A 15,599-nucleotide genomic window follows, 5' to 3' on the forward strand; every position below is an offset into this window, starting at 1 on the left:
GGTATGAGTCACAGTGCCAATAAGACAGCTCTCTATCCAAGTTAAAATTTATAAAAGACCATTATAGGTCAAGGTACGGCCTTCAACACGGAACCTTGGCTCACACGGAAAATTACTTAAACAAAGTGTAACTATAAACTTATCCACAATCATCATAAGAGTACATGTATATAGTTTTAAAAATGTGTCCGATGACCCTGCCCGCGAACGAAGATGGCAGACATGGCTAAACATAGTACATAGGGTAAAATAAGTTTTTGGTTTATATCTCTGAAACTGAAGCATTTAGAGCAAATCTGACGGTGGCAAACATGTTCATCAGATTTAGATATATCTGCCCTGAAATTTTCAGACAACCAGTTGTTGGGTTGCTGTCCCTGAGTTCTTTGCTATTATCTTAGATAGTATTATAGTCTCTAAAGATATCTTATACTATAAATTATGATTTTAACCTTATTTTACATGATTTCCAAAGGATCAGTAAATACAGGTGAGCGACACAGGCTCTTTAGAGACTCTAGTTTATTTGGTTAAAGTTTTTATTTCATTTTCTGACTCTTGATAAATTTGACAAATGCACATTTATGGTCGACCTCATACTAAACCATACGAGTATACTCATACGGTACGAGTATACGTTCAGGTATACTTATATGGTCCACATTGTACGCGTAAGGGTTCAAATCAGATATACTCATATTGTCTGGAACATATATATATATACGTGTAGCATTGTTGAAAACAAACTTATACTTTTATCATCATGGATAATACACAATACAGAACCACATCCGCGTATAATTTATTCAATTCATCTTTCATTCTGAAACAAATTCATTTTCCTTTTTGAAAACAAAACAAACAGTTGTTTATATTAATGTCTGTGCCATTTTGGTCTCTTGTGGACAGTTGTCTCATTGGCAATCATACCATATCTTCTTTTTTATATGCAAACCAAAGAGTGATGGAAATCTGCTGAGCACAACAAAATGCATGAATGTGTGGTATTCTTTATCATTATTTTGATTTCAAAAAAGAACATGATGGATCCAAGTCTTTTTTTGAGATTTACGGACCGTTTTGGCTGCTGTGGAACCTAACAGACACTGAATGGAAATCTTACTTATGTTTTATAGATATTGCAAAGGAAATTTAAATATCAAATATAGGCTCCAAATTTTGTCTCCAGCATATATACATAAAGAGAACGCTATGTTCGAGTTTCTTGTGGATGAACAAATATTTACTAAAGAATAAAAAGAGTATAAAAGTTAGATAACTTTTCAGAAATGTTGTCTGTTTGATTGATAGAAAATTGCATAAAAATCGATAAAGCAAATACTATAATTTTTTCATTCATCAAAATAGAATTTATGCTGACAAGAAATACTTTCTAAGAACAAAAGTCCGTGCTTTTAATAAGATCTATAATATAGGGTGTAAAAAACAGAAAATTGTCTTTTGATAATGAAAAAAAAATGTTTGGACTTTAACTGTGCTTTTTTGTGGACTTTAGCGGAACTTGTTGTTGTGGACTTTAACGGTGTTTTCTTGTGGACTTTAGCGGAGGTCATTTTGTGGACTTTAGCGGAAATTTTGTGGACTTTAGCGGCGTTGTGGACTTTAGCGGAAAATTGTTGTGGACTTTAGCGTTGTTGTGGACTTTAGAGGAATTGTGGACTTTAACGGTGCCACAGGGCATGACAACTTTCGAAAACCTGCAATCGGTCATCGTTTTCATCGTCGTCTTCTTCCATTATTGCTCGGTGAGTTAATTAATTTCTACAACCATCATACCCTTTACATGAACAAATATTGGTAGACACAGATTTCTGATAGTTGCATACACAGTTGTTATTGCAAGCTGTTTTCCCTTGTCCGTATACGTACAAACAAGGTCTTGAAGGAAATCTACTGACATAGGTCCCTTAAAGAAAACCGAGAGCAAATTGTTTTTACCCTCTTACAAATGTACCAACCCGAGTCCTTGGAAAGTATGATCACTGGTTTAGCAATATGAGAGTTTATCCAAACTTGCGTTTGAAACATTGCACGTGGGATGTGCTGTAAAAACGTGTTTTTCACATGGGGTGATTTACACAAGAATGGCATCCTTTATGGCGGCAAACTCCACCCTTAGCTTGTTTATATCATTTAAATTAAAGATACATAAACGTTCCCTTTGGATCATACAATGAGGCGATAAATGCACTTCCAATGTTAACGGCGATTCCTAATCTCCCGTTTTTAAAATTAACGGATTTAGCACAACTTTTAGGAATTTTTGTTCTTAATGCTCTTCAACTTTATACTTGTTTGGCTTTTCTAACTATTTTGATCTGAGCGTCACTGATGAGTCTTATGTAGACGAAACACGTGCGTCTGGCGTATTAAGTTATAAGCCTGGTTCTTTTGATAAATATCATCATAACTTGGAAGATTGAAAGTAGAGCAAATTTCCTCTTCAAGGAGATTTACAACATTTCCACATGGTACCAACATCATGGAACAGAGCTGAAGGTATGGGACCAATAGGATATGCCAATATCATGAATACAGTCTCATTCTCACGAACATTAGTAAGAACTAAAGCACGTATTTTTACTGGGTTTTTGTGTGCCTCAACAAAGTCACCTCAAGTTGCGATTTGAGGTCTTGGTCGTATCATTGAAAGTATTGAGAGGATACCTCGACATAGGACTGTAGAAGACAGGGGTTTCTGACTCATTAGCTCAGCCTTCCACAAAAGATTTAACCATCTGGTTGTCACGTTCAAGAGATTTTAAAAGAGAATCATGAACATTTATTGAGGCTTTCATTTCTGTAGAAATACTAGTATTTATCAATGGCTAAGGATGATCGGCAACGTTAAATGGATTGGTCATATTTGAATGCATATACCCTATCAAATCAGAGACATTCTTCTTGTCTCGTGTCACTGCCGTTGGCTTGTTTTCTTCGTGTTCAATTTCTAAATCTGTGGCTTATCCTGATCTTGATCTCGTTTCAGAACTAAAATGCGCAAGGATATGTCTTGTAAGCATCTATCGAACCTTTCGAATCTTTAATAATAGTTTTCTCTGTAGCCATATCACTCCAGATACTATTTAAACCTCCATGTTTATGCCTGATTGAAAACTCACCTGACATAAAGACAGATTTTACTGTTTCCGACAGATTCAACATATCCAATATGTAGGCTGGTGTCCACCTAGCAATGTTCGTCCGATTGGTAATGAAAATTCAGCGCAACATTGAAGCTACCATTTCCAAATGTAAAAGCCACTAGCCATTCCGTTCAGCCCTAATGTTCTGTAACAATATCTCAACTGCACGAAGAATCATATCTCAAAATGCGAAGGTTGGTGATAGTTTATAAGAGTGTATTCTGAATTCTTCAAACAATGGCAACATATGGTTTTTTTAAATTAGAAAAACAACCTGTGCAATACCTTCAGCGCTTTTGGGTGTTTCAGCAACTGAACTGTGACATACATTTGGTTTAATATTAATTAACGATTTTCGTCTTAACACCAATTGAAGAATGCTTTTACATTAAACAAAAGAGCCATGACAGTTTGCCTCATTTACCAAAGTTCATCCTTGAACACGTCTGGAATAGACTATTTTACATTTGGGCAACAGCATACCATTAATTGTCAAATGTTTGCACAGCATATTGTTGACCAGCAGGTTTTGACCTATCTAAACATTGTTCCATAGTTGTAAATACTATTGCCATGTTGAGGCATGGCATCTATAACTGGAGCATAGGCCTCAGACGAAATTTCAGATTTAGCTTTTTGTAAGAACCGGTCCAAAATGGAACAATTTGTTCTGTGATTTCTGAAGAAAATGGAATCGAATCTAAGTTTTGTCTCGAAAGAAGTCGCAGAAATACCAAAGACAGGACAGATATATCTCGGTTTTCGATGAAATAAGACTCAATCTTCCCATAAACATTAGAATAACGAGCAGGTTCATAACGTTCTATTGGCTTGTCGAAAGGTAAACATGCCATAAGATTGGTATTCGAATCATTCAACGTCAAAGATCTTTCTATTCCCCGTTTAACCTTTATGGAACTCATGTGGGCGTTTAATGATTCGTTTTGATACTGGAATACAACTCTAGCCATGGAGTGAAATGTATGTTTACCATCGATTGTTTCAGCATTTAAGTCAATATTTTCTGCTCCCTCCTCTATAATACGGCCACCTTTTCTAAATACAGCAATATCATTAGGTACATGTCTGGGATTCTGTCTATTTCCAAATTTGCTAAACCAGTCCGATATCTACGTACTTCAGAATAGGATGCACAAAAACCATGAGAGTTTGGATTTTCAATATTTTTTTTAGATCCAAACTTATTGTGTAATTGTAATGCCAAAGCAAAATGAAATGGGGTTAACAGATTTATGTCTAATGCAAGTATGCATTCTGTTATTTTCAGGAATTTTCGCAGTTGGTCGACAGGAAGTTTAGAAAGATTACTTCAATCTTTCAATGAGCATCAGAATAACGAAAAGGTACATTTCATATTCATTGAATTAAATGCAAAGTTAAAAATCCTCACTAAAGTTAATTCATACGAAATACTGACTTGGAATGGCTTAGAAACTTTTACAATAGTAAGTTTAAAACATTTTAATTCGGAAAATCATGAAAATATCATTGTCATTTAAATTTACAAATGTTGTAACCACTTCATTTAAATAATACAGAGTGTGCTTTCTCTAAACTGAGTGAAAATGAACAAAATTAAGAAAAAACTCTGTATAAAATGCAAAATCATATGTCAAAAGACAAAAAAAAGTAACAACATTTAAATTTGTTCTCATCTTGAAATTTAACAACAAAATCCAAATGTCTTTTTTCTTTCCATTTTATAAAAAAACTGCACCGTATTAAATGTCTACGACCGGGCAAAAAAGTTAGCTTAAGGTATTTGCTTTGCAAAAAAATCGTTTTTAGCCTGCAGGTATGCCGGTCCATTAAAGTCGTAAAATAAGCACCTTTTTCTTGATCTGTCACTCCACTACATGCCGTATTGACTCATCGCAAAGGCATGTCATTTGACCCATATATTTTATTCATTAATCACATGATTTCTAAAGCTTTTTGTCAATATTTATGCTTTAAATATGAAAATAATGGAATCCGAAGCTAATGTTATATCAATTCTGTTTGTTTTATATGCTTTTTGGACAAAGCAGTAAACTCAAAAACGCCCAAATTTGAAAAGGTATACCCGACTTTTATTTGCGATAAAATATTTGCCCATTTTCAGGATTTTTTTTCTAAATATTGATGCAGGGGGCAGAAGAGAAATTTTGGCTTTCACAAGATAAATCTTTTATCTTTCCATGGACTTCTTTTCGGCGAAATTTAAGGGTATGTATTTTTTTTATCCACTTGTGTTTGTACCTACTCTAATCGGCCTTTTTACTGAAATTCGTCTTTAATCTTCAAGTTATAAAATATCTTTTTAATTCGTACTCTTATATAAATATAAACAAATATAAAAGACGAAACAATCTCTAATTGTGAAAACACAATTAACTTTTACCAGCCATAGAAACAGGGTAGGCACTTAAAGTTAACCATCGAGAGACGTTAACCACCGAGAGTCGGTTTTTAGACCCGCCCAGTGCACCTAAGCACGCCTACTTTTGGAGCTCTTTAGTATGAAGATAAGAAAAATATACGAAATTACGGAACTATGTACCCTGTTTTATCCTTGTTGTTGGTGTTTCTTGCGCATGCGCACAAAGCACGGTGATAGTTACGGTTACTGACTCAGGAACCTTGTATATTATATACCTCGGTTTACAGACGTTTAATAAACTGGATCCCTGTTGTGTTCACTTATCGATACACTACGATGGAATTACGGACCAGTTTAACATAAACATGGTAAATAGATAGACAGCTGATAATAAGAAATAACCTGGAAGAAGATATGAGTTAACTATTGATTATAACAGAGACGGCTGAGAATGCCATCGTGTTTGTTCTGCTAAAAAAGCAGGAACATTGGAGTTTATGGTTAGATTTTAAATATTTATTGTCTCCAAACTGGGTAAATTTGATATAGTAACAACCCCCCCCCCCCTTTTTTTTAAATAACTCGAGAACCACACATCGCGCTCGCTTAACAAAGTAACAATAAGAAATAATAATGGTTAGTTTCAAGAATAATTAATCGTCAAAACTTTCCCCCTCCCCGACATCAAAGGAAGTTAAATGTATTATCCCAAAATTAGACCAAATTATTATGATATAAGGACGTCTTGACAGGCTATTATTTTATTTTGTTTTGTTGGGTTTTTTTTTGCTTTGACGTCTTCCTCCTGTATGAAAAAAACATAATAGGACCCCCCCCTTTTCCCCATAACATAGCTTTTTAAGAAGTCATAATTATTTGGACTACCCCTGAATATATTTCAGACAGACTCTTCTGTAAAAAAATGTAAACATGATTTGAGAGAAATCTTTGGAATAGTTTTTTAAATGATTTAATTATTATGTCATGTATATAATTAACATTAACATAGTTATAAACTGAGACTACTAGTATAACACATAGTGTTATAGTAGTCTCAGCTATAAACTTTCGGGTGGGTCTTTTCGCCACCGAACACCACCGCACACCACCGAACACCGCCGAACACCTGAAAACCCACCAACCACTAAGAAAAACTTTGATATTATCCAATAAAACGATAAAATAAATTAAATTATATATAATTTAATCGATTTTTCAATTTTATGGGCATCATTTTTATGTTAAAATCGAAAATCTATATAAGGAAAAGCGTCTCTGGATTCATCACTTTCCAGATTACATTATGTGTGTTACATGTATATGTGTGTATCCTGGATCTCTGTTCATTGGTTAGATTTTGATATTTTTATGCCCCACCTACGATAGTAGAGGGGCATTATGTTTTCTGGTCTGTGCCTCCGTTCGTTCGTTCGTCCCGTTTCAGTATAAAGTTTTTGGTCAAGGTAGTTTTTGATGAAGCTGAAGTCCAATCAACTTGAAACTTAGTACACTTGTTGCTTATGATATGATCTTTCTAATTTTAAAGCCAAATTAGATTTTTCTCTTTTATTATTATTGGATTATTGGTACAACTATTTTATAGAAGAGTTAGAAGAAGAAAAAATGGAAAAAAGTATATTTGAGGTGTTCGATCATGAGGGTCAGCGGAGTTCAAAAAGTGGGGTGTTATAAGACTTCCTTTTTGTTTTCTGTAGATATTTGGACTTTAAATCTTCTGATCTGTTGAATTAATAATTTAAATATTATATTTAATTCCCATTGATAACGATTAAAGACAAAATAATAAACTTTTGGGGTGTTCGGTGGTGTTCGGCGGTGTGCGGTGGTGTTCGGTGGTGAAAAGACCTACCGTAAACTTTCCATTGTATTGACCAATATGACTAACTCATATGCTCTTTCCCATAAATGTCACAATATCAATATATTACAGTAAAACTGATAGTTTGATGACATTGTTTAAGACTATTGACCTCAGGTCAGCCTAAACTGAGTTTAAAACTGTAATTTATTCATTAAAACAGTTCAAGACAGTTCTGAAATGTGATTGCATCAAAATTAAACCTAAGGCATAACATACTTAGTGTGCAGGAAGTGCCACCAAATAAATACTGATTTGTAAAATTAGATGATGATATTTGTGAAGTCAAAGATATTATAGCTAGTTATAACTGGTTTTAGATATAAATCTGAGTAAAAGGTTGATTTATATGTGGTCTTTCATGTTTAGATTATAATTTAAATTTAATCTTTTGAAGTTTTTTTTATAATATTAAGACATTAAAATCACAATTATTTATTTATACACAAAAAAATAATTTTTGTCCTTTTTTAGTTGAATGACTGTACACAAACATTATACACACATAATTTTGATAATTCTGTAATGTTTTTTTTCTATAGCCCCAGAATGTGACAAAAGACTTATTAATCCAGATTTACAAAAAATAGAAATAGTTCAGCTACCATAAGACTGCTATGACAAAAATTCTGCAGTTTCCAGAATTTGAGGTAGAGTATAGTTAGGAATAGTTTGATTATGCAGATGCTTAGTTTGCCATAAACAATTATGCCCTTGATACAAAAGCAGAGGAAACAAAAAGGTATGAAAATAGTTGAAAAAAGTAATCATTATTACCTAGTCATATACTGTAAATAGAAAAAGAGAAAAGCACTGGTTATGATTTGGTATTTTTAATAGCATTATCATTTGTCCATAACTTGGAATATATACTGGATTGAGCTTGACATTTATTTAATATCATTGACACATGGTTGCAAGAAATGAAAGATGGTAATTTAAACCTAGCAATTTTATTAAAATTTAAAAAAAAGTTTTTGATTTGGTAGAATATGACTTTCTTTGTTTAAAGCTCGACATGTATGGATTTAGTGAGACTACTGTTAGTTTTTTTAAGTCGTACCTGAATAACAAAAGGTATACATTTGTAATGTTAACTCTGAACAACAACATGTAAAATTTGGTGTTCCCCAATGTTCTATACCTTGTCCTCTATTGTTTGTGCTATTTATAAATGACCTTCCCTTATGCATTAAAAATTGTGAAACAGACCTATATCGTTGTATATGCTGATGACACCACTATTCATAAATCAGGGGGAAACATCTAGAAAATATAAATGATGATGTTCAAGAAGATTTATACAGGGTTGAAGAGTGGTGTAAAATGAATAACATGTTCATAGATGCAAATGAAACAAAATGTTTGATTACTGGAACAAAGCAGAAACTATTCAGACTTTTCAACCAAACTTGATAATAAATTAAAGTATTACAAAATTCTTCATGTGAAAAAATATTAGTTTCAAAATTGACAGCCCACTAAGTAACTGGAGAAATCAAATTGACCAAGGTTGTGCTAATATATCATCCAGAATATACCATCTTTCTTAAATACATTTTTTTTTATATAACTGCAAGAAAACATAATACAATGGGTGTTCTGCCCCTAATTGACTACTGTTGTATTATTTGGGATGAATGTAAAAATTGATGGATAACAAGAATTTTAAAAATCCAAAAAAAGGGCAGCATGATATATTCTAGATGCAGATCCGTTATCCCTCTTGGTATATAGGAGCACTATATTCTATGTTAACCTCCGACAGTAGGTATAAACAAATACTGTTGATAGACGGTATATAGGAGCACTATATTCCATGTTAACCACCGACGGTAGGTATAGACAAATACTGGTGATAGACAGTATATAGGAGCACTATATTCTATGTTAACCACTGACGGTAGGTATAGCCAAATACTGTTGATAGACGGTATATAGGAGCACTATATCTTATGTTAACCACCGACGGTAGGTATAGACAATTACTGGTGATAGACGGTATATAAGAGCAATATATTGTATGTTAACCACCGACGGTAGGTATAAACAAATACTGTTGATAGACGGTATATAGGAGCACTATATTGTATGTTAACCACCGATGGTAGGTATAGACAAATACTGTTGATAGACGGTATATAGGAGCACTATATTGTATGTTAACTACCGACAGTAGGTATAGACAGATACTGTTGATAGACGGTATATAGGAGCACTATATTGTATGTTAACCACCGACGGTAGATATAGACACATACTGTTGATAGATGGTATATAGGAGCACTATATTGTATGTTAACCACCGACGGTAGGTATAGACATATACTGTTGATAGACATCAACGGTATATGGGAGCACTATATTGTATGTTAACCACCGACGGTAGGTATAGACAAATACTGTTGATAGACGGTACATAGGAGCACTATATTGTATGTTAACCACCAACGGTAGGTATAGACAAATACTGTTGATAGACGGTATATTGGAGCACTATATTGTATGTTAACTACCGACGGTACGTATAGACAAATACTGTTGATAGATGGTATATAGGAGCACTATATTGTATGTTAACTACCGACGGTAGGTATAGACAAATACTGTTGATAGATGGTATATGGGAGCATTATATTGTATGTTAACCACCGACGGTAGGTATAGACATATACTGTTGATAGATGGTATATAGGAGCACTATATTGTATGTTAACTACCGACGGTAGGTATAGACAAATACTGTTGATAGACGGTATATGGGAGCACTATATTGTATGTTAACTACCGACGGTAGGTATAGACATATACTGTTGATAGATGGTATATAGGAGCACTTTATTGTATGTTAACTACCGACAGTAGGTATAGACAAATACTGTTGATAGATGGTATATGGGAGCATTATATTGTATGTTAACCACCGACGGTAGGTATAGACATATACTGTTGATAGATGGTATATAGGAGCACTGTATTGTATGTTAACTACCGACAGTAGGTATAGAAAAATACTGTTGATAGACCGTATATAGGAGCACTATATTGTATGTTAACCACCGACGGTAGGTATAGACATATACTGTTGATAGACGGTATATAGGAGCACTATATTGTATGTTAACTACCGACAGTAGGTTTAGAAAAATACTGTTGATAGATGGTATATAGGAGCACTATATTGTATGTTAACCACCGACGGTAGGTATAGTAAATACTGTTGATAGACGGTATATACATTGTAGGAACACTATATTGTATGTTAACCACCGACGGTAGGTATAGACAAATACTGTTGATAGATGGTATATAGGAGCACTATATTGTATGTTAACTACCCACAGTAGGTATAGATTAATACTGTTGATCGACGGTATATAGGAGCACTATATTGTATGTTAACTACCGACGGTAGGTATAGACAAATACTGTTGATAGATGGTATATAGGAGCACTATATTGTATGTTAACCACCGACGGTAGGTATAGTAAATACTGTTGATAGACGGTATATACATTGTAGGAACACTATATTGTATGTTAACCACCGACGGTAGGTATAGACAAATACTGTTGATAGATGGTATATAGGAGCACTATATTGTATGTTAACTACCGATGGTAGGTATAGACAGATACTGTTGATAGATGGTATATAGGAGCACTATATTGTATGTTAACTACCGACAGTAGGTATAGACAAATACTGTTGATAGACGGTATATGGGAGCACTATACTGTATGTTAACCACCGACGGTAGGTATAGACAAATACTGGTGATAGACGGTATATAGAAACACTATATTGTATGTTAACTACCGACAGTAGGTATAGACAAATACTGTTGATACACGGTATATGGGAGCATTATATTGTATGTTAACCACCGACTGTAGGTATAGACATATACTGTTGATAGATGTTATATAGGAGCACTATATTGTATGTTAACTACCGACAGTAGGTATAGACAAATACTGTTGATAGACGGTATATGGGAGCACTATATTGTATGTTAACCACCGACGGTAGGTATAGACAAATACTGGTGATAGACGGTATATAGGAGCACTATATTGTATGTTAACCACTGACGGTAGGTATAGCCAAATACTGTTGATAGACTGTATATAGGAGCACTATATCTTATGTTAACCACCGACGGTAGATATAGACAAATACTGTTGATAGATGGTATATAGGAGCACTATATTGTATGTTAACTACCGACAGTAGGTATAGACAGATACTGTTGATAGACGGTATATCGGAGCACTATATTGTATGTTAACCACCGACGGTAGGTATAGACAAATACTGTTGATAGATGGTATATAGGAACACTATATTGTATGTTAACCACCGACGGTAGGTATAGACAAATACTGTTGATAGATGGTATATAGGAGCACTATATTGTATGTTAACCACCGACGGTAGGTTTAGACAAATACTATTGATAGATGGTATATAGGAGCACTATATTGTATGTTAACCACCGACGGTAGGTATAGACAAATACTGTTGATAGATGGTATATAGGAGCACTATATTGTATGTTAACTACCGACGGTAGGTATAAACAAATACTGTTGATAGACGGTATATAGGAGCACTATATTGTATGTTAACTACCGACAATAGGTATAGACACATACTGTTGATAGACAGTATATAGGAGCACTATATTGTATGTTAACCACCGACGGTAGGTATAGACTAATACTGTTGATAGACGGTATATAGGAGCACTATATTGTATGTTAACCACCGACGGTAGGTATAGACATATACTGTTGATAGATGGTATATAGGAGCACTATATTGTATGTTAACTACCGACCGTAGGTATAGACAAATACTGTTGATAGACATCAACGGTATATTGGAGCACTATATTGTATGTTAACCACCGACGGTAGATATAGACAAATACTGTTGATAGATGGTATATAGGAGCACTATATTGTATGTTAACTACCGACAGTAGGTATAGACAGATACTGTTGATAGACGGTAAATAGGAGCACTATATTGTATGTTAACTACCGACGGTAGGTATAGACAAATACTGTTGATAGATGGTATATAGGAGCACTATATTGTATGTTAACCACCGACGGTAGGTATAGACAAATACTGTTGATAGATTGTATATAGGAGCACTATATTGTATGTTAACTACCGACAGTAGGTATAGACACATACTGTTGATAGACGGTATATAGGAGCACTATATTGTATGTTAACCACCGACGGTAGGTATAGACAAATACTGTTGATAGACGGTATATAGGAGCACTATATTGTATGTTAACTACCGACAGTAGGTATAGACAGATACTGTTGATAGACGGTATATAGGAGCAATATATTGTATGTTAACCACCGACGGTAGATATAGACACATACTGTTGATAGATGGTATATAGGAGCACTATATTGTATGTTAACCACCGACGGTAGGTATAGACATATACTGTTGATAGACATCAACGGTATATGGGAGCACTATATTGTATGTTAACCACCGACGGTAGGTATAGACAAATACTGTTGATAGACGGTATATAGGAGCACTATATTGTATGTTAACCACCAACGGTAGGTATAGACAAATACTGTTGATAGACGGTATATTGGAGCACTATATTGTATGTTAACTACCGACGGTACGTATAGACAAATACTGTTGATAGATGGTATATAGGAGCACTATATTGTATGTTAACTATATTGTATGTTAACTACCGACGGTACGTATAGACAAATACTGTTGATAGATGGTATATAAGAGCACTATATTGTATGTTAACTACCGACGGTAGGTATAGACAAATACTGTTGATAGATGGTATATGGGAGCATTATATTGTATGTTAACCACCGACGGTAGGTATAGACATATACTGTTGATAGATGGTATATAGGAGCACTATATTGTATGTTAACTACCGACGGTAGGTATAGACAAATACTGTTGATAGACGGTATATGGGAGCACTATATTGTATGTTAACTACCGACGGTAGGTATAGACATATACTGTTGATAGATGGTATATAGGAGCACTTTATTGTATGTTAACTACCGACAGTAGGTTTAGACAAATACTGTTGATAGATGGTATATGGGAGCATTATATTGTATGTTAACCACCGACGGTAGGTATAGACATATACTGTTGATAGATGGTATATAGGAGCACTGTATTGTATGTTAACTACCGACAGTAGGTATAGAAAAATACTGTTGATAGACCGTATATAGGAGCACTATATTGTATGTTAACCACCGACGGTAGGTATAGACATATACTGTTGATAGACGGTATATAGGAGCACTATATTGTATGTTAACTACCGACAGTAGGTTTAGAAAAATACTGTTGATAGATGGTATATAGGAACACTATATTGTATGTTAACCACCGACGGTAGGTATAGTAAATACTGTTGATAGACGGTATATACATTGTAGGAACACTATATTGTATGTTAACCACCGACGGTAGGTATAGACAAATACTGTTGATAGACGGTATATAGGAGCACTATATTGTATGTTAACTACCGACAGTAGGTATAGACACATACTGTTGATAGACGGTATATAGGAGCACTATATTGTATGTTAACCACCGACAGTAGATATAGACAAATACTGGTGATAGACGGTATATAGGAGCACTATATTGTATGTTAACCACCGACGGTAGGTATAGACAAATACTGTTGATAGATGGAAAATAGGAGCACTATATTGTATGTTAACTACCGACGGTAGGTATAAACAAAATTAATACTGGTGATAGACGGTATATATGAGCACTATATTGTATGTTAACTACCGATGGTAGGTATAGACATATACTGTTGATAGATGGTATATAGGAGCACTATATTGTATGTTAACTACCGACAGTAGGTATAGACAAATACTGTTGATAGACGGTATATGGCAGCACTATATTGTATGTTAACCACCGACGGTAGGTATAGAAAAATACTGTTGATAGACGGTATATAGGAGCACTATATTGTATGTTAACTACCGACGGTAGGTATAGACAAATACTGTTGATAGATGGTATATAGGAGCACTATATTGTATGTTAACTACCGACGGTAGGTATAAACAAATACTGTTGATAGACGGTATATAGGAGCATTATATTGTATGTTAACTACCGACGGTAGGTATAGACAGATACTGTTGATAGATGGTATATAGGAGCACTATATTGTATGTTAACCACCGACGGTAGGTATAGACAAATACTGTTGATATACGGTATATAGGAGTATTGTATTTTATGTCAAACATCGACGATAGGTATGGACAAAATTCAACAAATACTGTATACAGACAGTGTATAAAAGTACTGTATTGTATGGTAAACACTGACGGTTGGTATGTTCAATTTCTGTATCATGCATCAATTGTAAATAAAAGTATCATGTGAGTGACACAGGCTCATTGAAACCTCTAGTTTTGATATTATTAATGTGGAGATCTGGTCTAATTTATCATTTTCTCTATTACATGCATGATAACTACAACAATTGAATTGAAATAAAAGTGATAATATTTCTGTTGTAGGTTATCAAGATTTAGTGTTTCCATACAAGTGACAAAGATTGAACAACAAAAACATCTCAAACTTTACAGGACAGAGTAGACTTTTTTCACTGTGCTTAGTTTTGTCTTTATGTCTAAATTATGATACCTTAAAAAAAAACAATAAAATATGGAATAACATTTATTTCTATCTTATAAAGTGGAGTGAAGAAATAAGGGGTCATTGAAAACATATAATATATTGCTATCATATATGCAGATCAGCAGCCCATACATTTGCTATAGCACATAAATATGGGACCAATAATTTCAAGTTGCCTTTTAAAAAAGACCTTATTAATGTTATGCGAGATACCACCAAAGACCACTAGGTGTTGATCAAATGATATTGTAAATAAGAGGGTTGTCCAAAATATTTCCAACAGCTGTTTGATATACACTACCTTAATCAAACCACAATGGTAAAAAAACAGTTTTGGTCAGTCTTAAAAGAAGCAAATATAATTTAGAAAAAGTGCAAGCTGTTGATAAAAACTACAAATAACTGCCAGTCCTAAATGTGGGTGGAGATTACCATTTAGCACAAAT

The 15,599-nt window shown here is 34.1% G+C and overlaps 1 long non-coding RNA gene across 3 annotated transcripts; it reads left to right on the top strand.

Annotated features, from left to right (window-relative positions):
• Positions 1-5,620: 5,620 nt before the first annotated feature.
• LOC143072440 (uncharacterized) lies at positions 5,621-15,183 on the top strand. Of its 3 annotated transcripts, none has more exons than XR_012977183.1 (3): positions 5,621-5,918; positions 7,972-8,079; positions 15,033-15,183. It is a non-coding gene; the product is annotated as an uncharacterized LOC143072440 (long non-coding RNA). The 3 variants fall into 3 exon arrangements; XR_012977184.1 differs by lacking the exon at positions 5,621-5,918 and adding an exon at positions 5,927-6,050; XR_012977185.1 differs by lacking the exon at positions 5,621-5,918 and adding an exon at positions 5,979-6,084.
• Positions 15,184-15,599: the final 416 nt, after the last annotated feature.

Source organism: Mytilus galloprovincialis, chromosome 4, assembly GCF_965363235.1.
Source record: "Mytilus galloprovincialis chromosome 4, xbMytGall1.hap1.1, whole genome shotgun sequence".
In the NCBI taxonomy this organism is placed as follows: domain Eukaryota; kingdom Metazoa; phylum Mollusca; class Bivalvia; order Mytilida; family Mytilidae; genus Mytilus; species Mytilus galloprovincialis.